Raw genomic sequence first — 10,106 nt, forward strand, 5'->3', positions numbered from 1 at the left:
AAGAAACCAACCGCCTATTGTTGGAACAAGTTGCTGTGCTTATAAAAACTGTTATATCTCACCCAGAAAGAAGGGAGGAAAGGCCTCCTGTGTGTCTAATTGGAAGGAAGGCTGTGCAACGTGCTTTACAAGAGATGAGATCTGATGATGATGTAGAGGCCTACCTCACTGTGTTTGAGAGACTTGCTTAAAGAGAAAAACTTCCACTCGGTGAATGGGCAGAGGTTCTGGCACCCTATTTAACTGGTGAGCCACAAAAGGCATATTTTGATCTAACTTCAGAACAAGCTAATAACTATGGTTTGCTTAAAGCAGAGGTAATGGCTCATCTGGGGGTCACTTTAGCTGTACGGGCTCGCAGAGTCCTTGACTGGCAGTTTGAAAAAGCAAGCCGCCACGTTCCCAGATGTTTGATCTTTTGCACCTAGTGCGCAAGTGGCTCCAACCAGAAACTTTGAGTCCCTCTGACATTGTGGATAAGATAGTACTGGACCGCTATGTTAGTGGTCTTCCTCGGGACATACATCGGTGGGTTGCTCAGGGAGAACCCAAAACATTGGACCAGCTTGTTTCCCTTGTGGAGCGTTACACTAGTACTGAAGATTTTCTTGGCCCTGAACCAAAAGCGCAGCGGTTTGTGCGATGCACCAATGCTTCCCCTATTTCTACAAAGAGAAGTCCAGATGAACCTGCACATGCGGGAGATCGGATTTCTGGGCAATATCTCAGTGTCCGGCCACAAGGACAGGATGCGCCAAAGTCTAATAGACCACCAACGTGAGGACCAACTGATCGTCTATGCTGGAAGTGTCCCCTACCTGGGCATTTAGCAGCCTACTGCCCCACAGAGGCAGAGCCAATGGTTTGCGAAATGGCTCAGCGGCGATCATTGTGTGCTCACCCTGCGAAACTCTGGGTTACAGCAGGTTTCCAGGAATGTCTGGTGGCCGTAAATGGCCAGGACGTAGTTGCCTTACTGGATTCTGGTAGTCTAGTTACCTTACTTAATGAAAATGTTCCCCACGAAGTTTTTACTCCCCGCAAGCATGTGAGCATGATTTGCATACATGGGGACACCAAACAGTACTCCATTGCCAAGATAACCTTGGAAACCCTCTGTGGGATTCATGACCAAGAAGTAGGGGTTGTAGAAAACCTGTTGCATGAACTGATTATAGGTCGGGACTGTGTCTTATTCTGGCAACTTTGGGAACAGGGCACAAGCTCTCTTGAGTCTGTGGGAGTCAATAGTAACCACGTGGTTGATGCGTTGATGAATACTGGTGAAACTGCAACCAGTAATCTACCTGAAACTGTAGAAATTGTATACCCTGACGAGCAGAGTCAGTCACCACTAGCCGTGTTTGCTGGTGAAGAAATTGAGGACAATTGTTCTGAGCAGAACCTCTCTTATTTAGGGGTGTCACATGATAATTTCGGTACGGCTCGGATGAAAGGCCCTACTTTAAAGAATGCTAGAGACCATAATAACGGTCCTGAATGGTGTACCACAACAGCGGGAAGCTGATGCCAAGTTCCCTCATTTTTCGTTCAATGGTGATCTGTTATATAAAGTAACCAAAATACGCGATGAGGTGGTAGAGCAGCTGCTAGTGCCCCAGTCATACAGACGGCAGGTGTTAGACCTGGCCCATACTCATGCACTAGGGGGACACCTTGGAGCCGATAAGACCCAGGAGCGGGTTTTACAATGATTCTACTGGCCTGGGGTTTACAGAGAAGTAAAAGAACTCTGTGAATCATGTCCCACCTGTCAAATAACCGCTTCCATGTCTCATTTTCTGAACCCTCTGGTGCCGTTCCCAATTATTGAGGTACCATTTGAATGCATAGCTAAGGACCTCGTAGGCCCTTTAGTCCGATCCTCTAGAGGACATCAATATATAGATTACGCTACCCAGTATTCGGAGGCTATCCCTTTAAGGAACACCTCCTCAAAAACTATTGCTAGCGAGTTATTCCATATGTTCACCAGAACTGGTCTCCCTAAAGAGATACTTACTGACCAAGAAACACCAATCATGGCAAGGGTAATGAAGGAATTGTGAAAAAGGTTTCAAATTAAACATCTCCGCACATCTGTCTACCACCCGCAAACAGATGGTCTGGTTGAGAGATTTAACAAGACCTTAAAAGGCATGTTAACGAGAGTTGTGGCAAAAGATGGACGGGATTGGGATAATTTACTCCCATTTCTGTTATTTGTTTTAAAAGAGGTGCCTCAAGCCTCCAATGGGTTTTCACCCTTTGAATTAGTTTATGGTAGACACCCCAGGGATTGCTAGATATTGTTAAGGAGGCCTGGGAACAAGAAACCACCCACTTTAAAAGTGTGGTTGAACATGTAATCCAAATGCAAGAGTGAATGTCAAATGTAATGCCTATTGTAAAGGAACATCTGCAGAAAGCGCAGGAGTCCCAAAGTAGGGCACAGGAGTCCCAAAGTAGGCTGTACAACAGGAATGCTAATGTCAGATAATTCAGCCCAGGAGACAGAGTGTTGGTATTAGTTCCCACAGTGCAAAGTAAATTTCTTGCCAAGTGGCAAGGGCCTTTTGAGATGTGTGGACAAAGTGGGGGTAGTTAACTATAAGGTGTACCAACCCTCTAAACGGAAGCAATGTCAGGTGTACCATGTAAATCTTCTTAATCCATGGAAAAATAGAGAGCCGTTAGCTGCAAACAAATACCCCAGAAGGACACTAATGAGCAAATTAAAAAGGTTAAGGTAGCAGATGCTCTCTCATACCATCAGAAACAGTAAGTAAAAGAGTTTTTGCAAGGAAACAGGGATGTTTTTCTGGGTTGCCAGGGGTTACTGATGTAATTAAACATGAGATTCTGACAGAACCCCATGTCCAGGTCAATCTCAAGCCTTACAGAATTCCTGAGGCCCGCAGAGAGGTGGTAGCTGCCGAAGTTAAAAAAATGGTAGATCTTGGCGTCATTGAGTAGTCCACAAGTGGGTGGTGTAGTTCCATTGTGTTAGTGCCAAAACCCGATGGTACCTGGCGTTTTTGTAATAATTTCAGAAAATTGAATGAGGTCTCCAAATTTGATGCTTACCCAATGCCTCGGGTAGATGAATTGATCGAGAAGTTGGGTCCAGCAAGGTATATCACAACCCTTGACTTAACAAAAGTTTATTGGCAGATACCTCTATCTAAGGATGCCAAAGAGAAAACTGCTTTCTCTACCCCTGAGGGTTTGTTCCAATATAACAAAATGCCCTTTGGTTTGGATGGAGCTCCAGCTACTTTCCAGAGGGCCATAGATAGGATACTGAAACCCCATAGGGAATTTTCTGCAGCATATCTAGATGATATTGTCCTTTTCAGTACAGACTGGGCAAGTCATCTGAGTAAAGTCTAGGCTGTTCTTGATTCTCTCAGAAAGGCGGGGTTCACAGTCAATCCAGAGAAGTGTGCTATTGGCCAACAGGAAGCCTGATATCTGGGGTATAGTGTGGGAAGAGGAGTAATCAAACCTCAATTGAACAAAATAGATGCTATCCAGAGTTGACCCCACCCTTGCACCAAGAAACAGGTAAGAGCATTCCTAGTCATTGAGGCGTATTATAGGAGATTTATACCCAATTTTGATGTGAGGTAGTATACACAGAGTTTGTGTTCAATTGGTTGCGAGGGTATACATATCCTTTAAGTTATACAAGCCACTGTATCATGCTGCGGTTTTGATGGGAAGGTGGAGTGCAATAAGAAATGTATATAATAACATCAAATATTGTTAATTTCACTCCTATTGACTTATCTCTACCTTCTGTTATAATTTATCAAGGTACATATATTTTGGTTATTACAGAGTTAAAACCTTTGTTGTTCAAATGATTATAGATTTACCAAAAAATTGAAATTTATTTTACATTGTTTAAAACTACAATACAGAAAACAAAGTGATCTCAATAGGGATAGAAAACTTGTTTCCCATTACACATTTTAAGTGATGTGATTGATCTATTTAAAATGCATGACTACCCTGCCTACTTTGAAACCTTTACAAGTCATTTCATTTAAGTCTTGCATTTTTTACTGCTAAATAAATGCTATTTCAGCTAAATCTGCTTAGGCGAACATCTGGTGGTTAGGTTATTAACTTCCATTTGTTTTCTATGAATCTAGAATGCATGGTTATGCTATCATTCATCTAAAAACAGGAGCCAGATTTGAATTATATCCCCGGAGAGATCTTTACATTCTATAAAACTAAATAATTCATGTACCGTACTCAAAGGCGCTTCGTTTTTTCCCCCTTCTATATTGTTTTTGTTTAGAAATCCACAGATTATCTATTATATATTTTCGAAAGTTTGTTTGAAGCCCGATTTTTCATTGGTTTAAAATGGATCACGTCATCTGTAAGCCATAACAACCAATCAGATCGCTGCTTGGATTTTTAATACCTGCTTTGGAAATTATAAAAGCTTACCTGATTGGCTGCTGGTAGGGATGTAACAACCAGAGTGATGTCACACTGCTGCTGCTGACATCATAATCTGCCTCCCGGTATATTATTCAGAGGCCAGACACACATCTAATACACCGCCTGCTGCCACCAGACTCCACATCCAGGAGAGTATGCACAATATTCCTCACAAGACCGTACTCCATCTCCTGAAACAAAGAGAAGCCATCTCTGCTGTGTTTTCCTGGGACATGATCAGAACAACTTCCTACATGTAACATGGGATATATCACAGTCCTTCTACTATACTGGATAAAGATTAGTATATAAAGGCAGGTTGTGTATTTTGGTATATTTGCCAACAGACCCCGTTTTGTGGGAGACAGTCTAGCAAGCCGGGTTAGGAAAGTTGGTGTTTATGCAAATTTTTGTTTTCAGGCAGAAAGGGGGCAAATCATCAATGCTTTGCTACTATGGATTTGGGTTGATTGGTAATGATAAATAGTACGGGGGAGGGGTATGAGTGAGATTATAACCTATTTGTTCATCCACACACTAACGCTATGTGCAGTAACGGGACGTCTCTGTAATGGAAATGTCTCCAGATTTATTATGGACACAATCCATTATAATGTTCATTTTTCTATCCATGTTACAGACAATTCTTTTGGTTATAAATTAGTCTTTCAATGTTAGTGTTTTCTGAAAATTACAATGTTATATATGTCTCATAATGAGAGCCACTGTAGTTTATATGAGAAGAATGTGTTGTGCTGGTTACTATGGTGATAGCAGCCATCTTGGGGCTTATGGCAGAAGAATGCATTGTGCTGGTTGCTATGGTGCTACCATCCATCTTGTGCCTTATATGGGAACAATGTGTTGTGCTGGTTACAATGGCAGACATCTTGGAACTTATGGGAGAAGATTGAACCTCATTTAACACAACTGTCTAATAGAAAAACTGGATTTGTTGACCATAGCAACCAATCACAGTGCAGCTTTCATATTTCCAGCGAAGTGGTAAAAAAAATTAAAGCTGAGCTTTGATTGGTTGCTATGGGCCACAGGATATGTTTTTCTATTAAACAGTTTTGATAAATGCGGCTCAATGTGCTGTGCTGGTTACTATGGTGATGGCAGCCATCTTGTTACAGTCAAAGGCAGTTGGTGTGAGCAGCCTGATACTGGATAGAACTATATAAAATGTGTTTGTTTGAAGCCCAATCAGGGAATAGCTATTTTTGATTGGACATTGAACAAAGTTTGCCTCCTTTTGCGATTTTCGATTCGATTAAAAATCGCTTTTACTGAAAGTCACTTTTACTGAAATTTACTTTTCACTGCCATTCACTTTTCAATTTGCATCGAAGTACACACTTGCCTGATCGTGATTTTTGATTGGTTGAAAAGCTAACCAATAGCGATTCTTGATAGGTTGAAAAACAAACCAACACAATTTTTTATTGGTTGTAAAACAAACCAGTAGCGATTTTTTATTGTATTGGACATTTCACAAAGTTTGCCTCCTTTTGCAGATTTTGATTGGTTTAAAAGTCACTTTGATTGGTTGAAAAACAAACCAATAGCGACTTGTGATTGCATTGGACATCGAACAAAGTTTGCCTCCTTTTGCCACTTTTGATTGGTTTGAAAGTCACTTTTACTTAAATTTACTTTTCACTGACCATGGCTCCCAAAAGTAAAACTCCTGAACAAAGAGAAGGTCGACACTTGGATCAAAGAATACGTTGAGCAGCAGAAACGCCAGAAATGACCAATGCTTGGCTTGCAGATCAAAGATTGCGACAAGCAACCGCAAGAGCTGAAGAAACACCTCAAGCGAATGATCGTCGGGTTCGAGCACAAGGCGCAAGAAATATTGTTTCTCGACGAACATCTTGGGATTGCATGAACAAAGCTGGTATGCAATACGACCCAACAATTGAATATGATCTGCACGACTTGGTCAATATTGGAAACATGGACACGACCTGTGAACATTATGAAGCCCAGAAGTGGAAGTCAGAGCCACCTGTCATGTGCTGCTCTGCTGGCAAGGTTCAAATACCCCCACTTACTGCACCACCAGAACCACTCAAGTCACTGATGACTGCGAACACTCCCCAAACCAAGCACTTTCTGGGAAAGTTGAGGCGCTACAACTCTTGCTTTCAGATGACTTTGTTTGGTGTGAACGAAATTCAACAGAGAGGCTTCATGCCCACCTTCAAAATTCAGGGACAAGTTTGCCATCGACTTGGATCGCACCTTCCATTGCCCAATGAACCACCAAAGTTTCTGCAGATTTATTCAATGGGCGATGAAAAGCTTCAAGTTCAGCAATGACAGAGCAATGTCCCTGGAACTTGGGCTGACATTTTGCTGGAACTGCAGCAGATGCTCCACAAACATCACTGTTATGTCGAGATATTCAAGAGCTCTTTGGAAATGATGACTTCGGATAACTACAAAGTGGTCATCAAGGCTGACCGAAGGCTAACAGGAGAGCATGAGCAGCGATACAATGCACCAACTGTCAATGAAGTTGCTGTCGTCATCGTTGGGGAATTTGAAAAGCGGGATATTGTGCTGCAGAAGCGTGATAATTAACTGCAGAGAGTTTCTGAAACCCATCGATCATATGACGCACTTCAGTACCCACTGATCTTTTGGCAAGGCGAAGATGGATACAATATTCAAATCTTCGAAGCAAATCCAAGTACCGTAAATGTTACCGCCGGGAAAAAAGTTTTGTGCATGGCCTTCTACGCCTATCGAATTATGATGCGGGCGAGCCATTCAAATCACCTCTTGATGTGCCGAAATCTTTTCCATCTTTTTGGTTGATATGTATGCCAAAATCGAAACAGAGCGACTTCGCTTCATCCGTTTCATTCAGAAGGCACTTCGCGCTGAAATCTATATACACCTTCAAGATGCTGTCGTCAACGATGGAAACACGAGCAATGTTGGTCAGATGGTTATCTTGCCTTCCAGCTTCACAGGGAGCCCTCGACATATGCACAAATACACTCAAGACTCCATGACATATGTGCGAAAATACGGAAGGCCTGACCTGTTTTATTACTTTTACGTGCAACCCAACATGGAAAGAAATTCGCCAAGAGCTCTTGCCAGAACAATCGGCGACTGATAGACACGATCTGGTAGCCCGAGTCTTTCGACAAACGGTTATCAAGTTCATTAATGTCCTCACGAAGGGCAAGGTATTTGGAGAAACTCAATGCTTTATGTGCACAATCGAATAGCAAAAACGAGGTTTGCCACACGCACATATACTGATCTGGCTGAAGGAGAAGATCCGACAAAATCAGATCGATTCTGTCATTAGTGCAGAGATCCCAAATGCACAAGAAGATCAAAAGCTATTCGACATCATCATGAATAACATGGTCCATGGACCATGTGGAAGACTGAATTCAAGCTACCCATGCATGATAGATGGCTTCTGTACAAAGAGATTCCCAAGTCAGCTGATCCATGAAACTCAGTCTGGAGATGATGGTTATCCACTTTATCGTAGAAGAAAAGTGGGAGAAGGCGGGTTCACTGCATTGATGAAGATGAAGATTGGCAATAGTTACCAGGACATCGACAACAGATGGATTGTACCCTACTCGCCATTTCTTTCCAAGACCTTTCAATCTCACATCAATGTTGAATATTGCAACTCAGTTAAGGCTATCAAGTACATCTGCAAATATGTCAATAAAGGATCGCAGCATTTGGCTTGGAAAGACAAGGTAGAGCAACTGATTAAATCAATGCCCAAGAAAGACAAGAAAGAACAATTGATGAAATTGATCGCTTCCAAACTGGACGTTACATCAGCAGCAATGAGGCTGTATGGCGAATTTTGGACTTTCCAATTCACGACCGCTATCCAACGGTAGTTCATCTCAACGTCCACTTGGAAAATGGACAGAGAGTCTACTTCACCGAGGAAACTGCTGCACAACAAGTTTTGCAGCCCAAAGACACCACGCTGACAGCATTCTTCAAGCTTTGCCAACAAGATGACTTTGCAACGACACTCCTATACTGTGATGTTCCAAAGTATTATACGTGGAATAAATCTACAAGAGTTTTCAAGCGAAGAGTCCAAGGAACACCAGTTGAAGGTCATGTTGGAATCAAGTCAAGTGATGCTCTTGGCAGAGTCTACACAGTGCACCCAAACAACCACGAGTTGCTTCTCCACACAGTAGCAGGCCCGACATCGTTTGTTAGCCTCAAGACTGTTGGCGACCATGTTTGTACAACCTATTGGCAAGCATGTCAAGAAAGGGGACTACTTGAGAGTGATTCTCATTGGGACAAGACTTTAGAGGAAGCAGCAAACTGCCAAATTACCAGCAAGCTTACGAAACCTATTTGCTGTCATACTCACGACGTGTGGACCATCCAAGCCACTTGAACTGTGGGAAAAGTACAAAGAGCACCTCTCGGAGGATGTTCTTCTGCAAGCACGATGGCAAAACCCGGGACTCCAATTGGACAGCTGTACTCCGCAAATGTTCAACATGTCATTGATCCTACTTGAAGAAAAGACCCTCATGATGGTTGGAAAGAGACTTAAGAAACTGGGACTTTCCGCAACGGAAAGGAACAACTACAAAAGACTTGGACAGGAATTGCTTTGAGAAATAGGCTATGACATGAGCGCTCTGGAGACTTATCTTGCAATGAATTAACCTCTTGTGGTTGCTGACCAAACAACGGCGTACAATCAGATCTTGGACATGGTTGTGAAAAACACCGGTGGTATTGTCTTCTTGGATGCTCCTGGTGGAACAGGAAAGACGTTTGTCATAAACCTATTGTTGGCAAAGATTCGACAACAATCCAGGATTGCTCTGGCTGTTGCTTCCTCAGGCATTGCGGCAACATCGCTTGATGGTGGCAGAACTGCCCATTCAGCATTCAAATTACCGCTCAACTTGACTCGAGATGCGTCTCCTGTTTGTAATGTCAGCAAAGGTACTGGTGTGGCAAATGTCCTACAAGAATGTCTGATGATTGTCTGGGATGAATGCACGATGGCACACAAGTTGGCGCTTGAAGCTCTGGATCGAACTCTGCAGGACTTGCATGGAAACAATACTGACACGGGAGATGTCGTCTTGGTGTTAGCCGGTGATTTCCGTCAGACGTTGCCTATTGTTCCAAAGGGAACACCAACAGACGGATTCAAAGCTTGCTTGAAGCAGTCGGTGTTGTGGAGGCATGTGAAGAAGATGAGTCTGACTACCAATATGCGAGTTCATCTGCATGGAGATGCCACAGCTGGTGAGTTTGCCAGCAGATTACTCAATCTGGGGAATCGAGATGTTCAAGTTGACAATGGGACAGATCTGATCAGCTTCCTTGATGATTTTGCAAATTTTCCCAAGTCGGTGGAAGAGAGTATAAACAGTGTCTTTCCCAACATCGCCTTCAACTACAGAGATCATGAATGGTTATGTCAATGGGCAATACTGGTTCCAAAGAATGATTCTGTTAACGCCATCAATCAGCAAATTCAAATGACTCTGCCAGGTCAAGAAAAGCTGTACAAGTCCACCGACACAGTTATTGACCCTGATCAGGCGGTGTATTATCCGACAGAATTTCTCAACCTGCCTGGCTTACTTGCCCAT

At 42.8% G+C, this 10,106-nt stretch overlaps 1 pseudogene; it reads left to right on the top strand.

The window, feature by feature from the left end:
• The first annotated feature begins 6,897 nt into the window (after positions 1-6,897).
• On the top strand, positions 6,898-8,884 carry LOC142652649 (uncharacterized; annotated as a pseudogene).
• The last annotated feature ends 1,222 nt before the right edge of the window (positions 8,885-10,106 follow it).

The sequence above is a fragment of the Rhinoderma darwinii genome, chromosome 1, assembly GCF_050947455.1.
Source record: "Rhinoderma darwinii isolate aRhiDar2 chromosome 1, aRhiDar2.hap1, whole genome shotgun sequence".
Classification (NCBI taxonomy): Eukaryota; Metazoa; Chordata; class Amphibia; order Anura; family Rhinodermatidae; genus Rhinoderma; species Rhinoderma darwinii.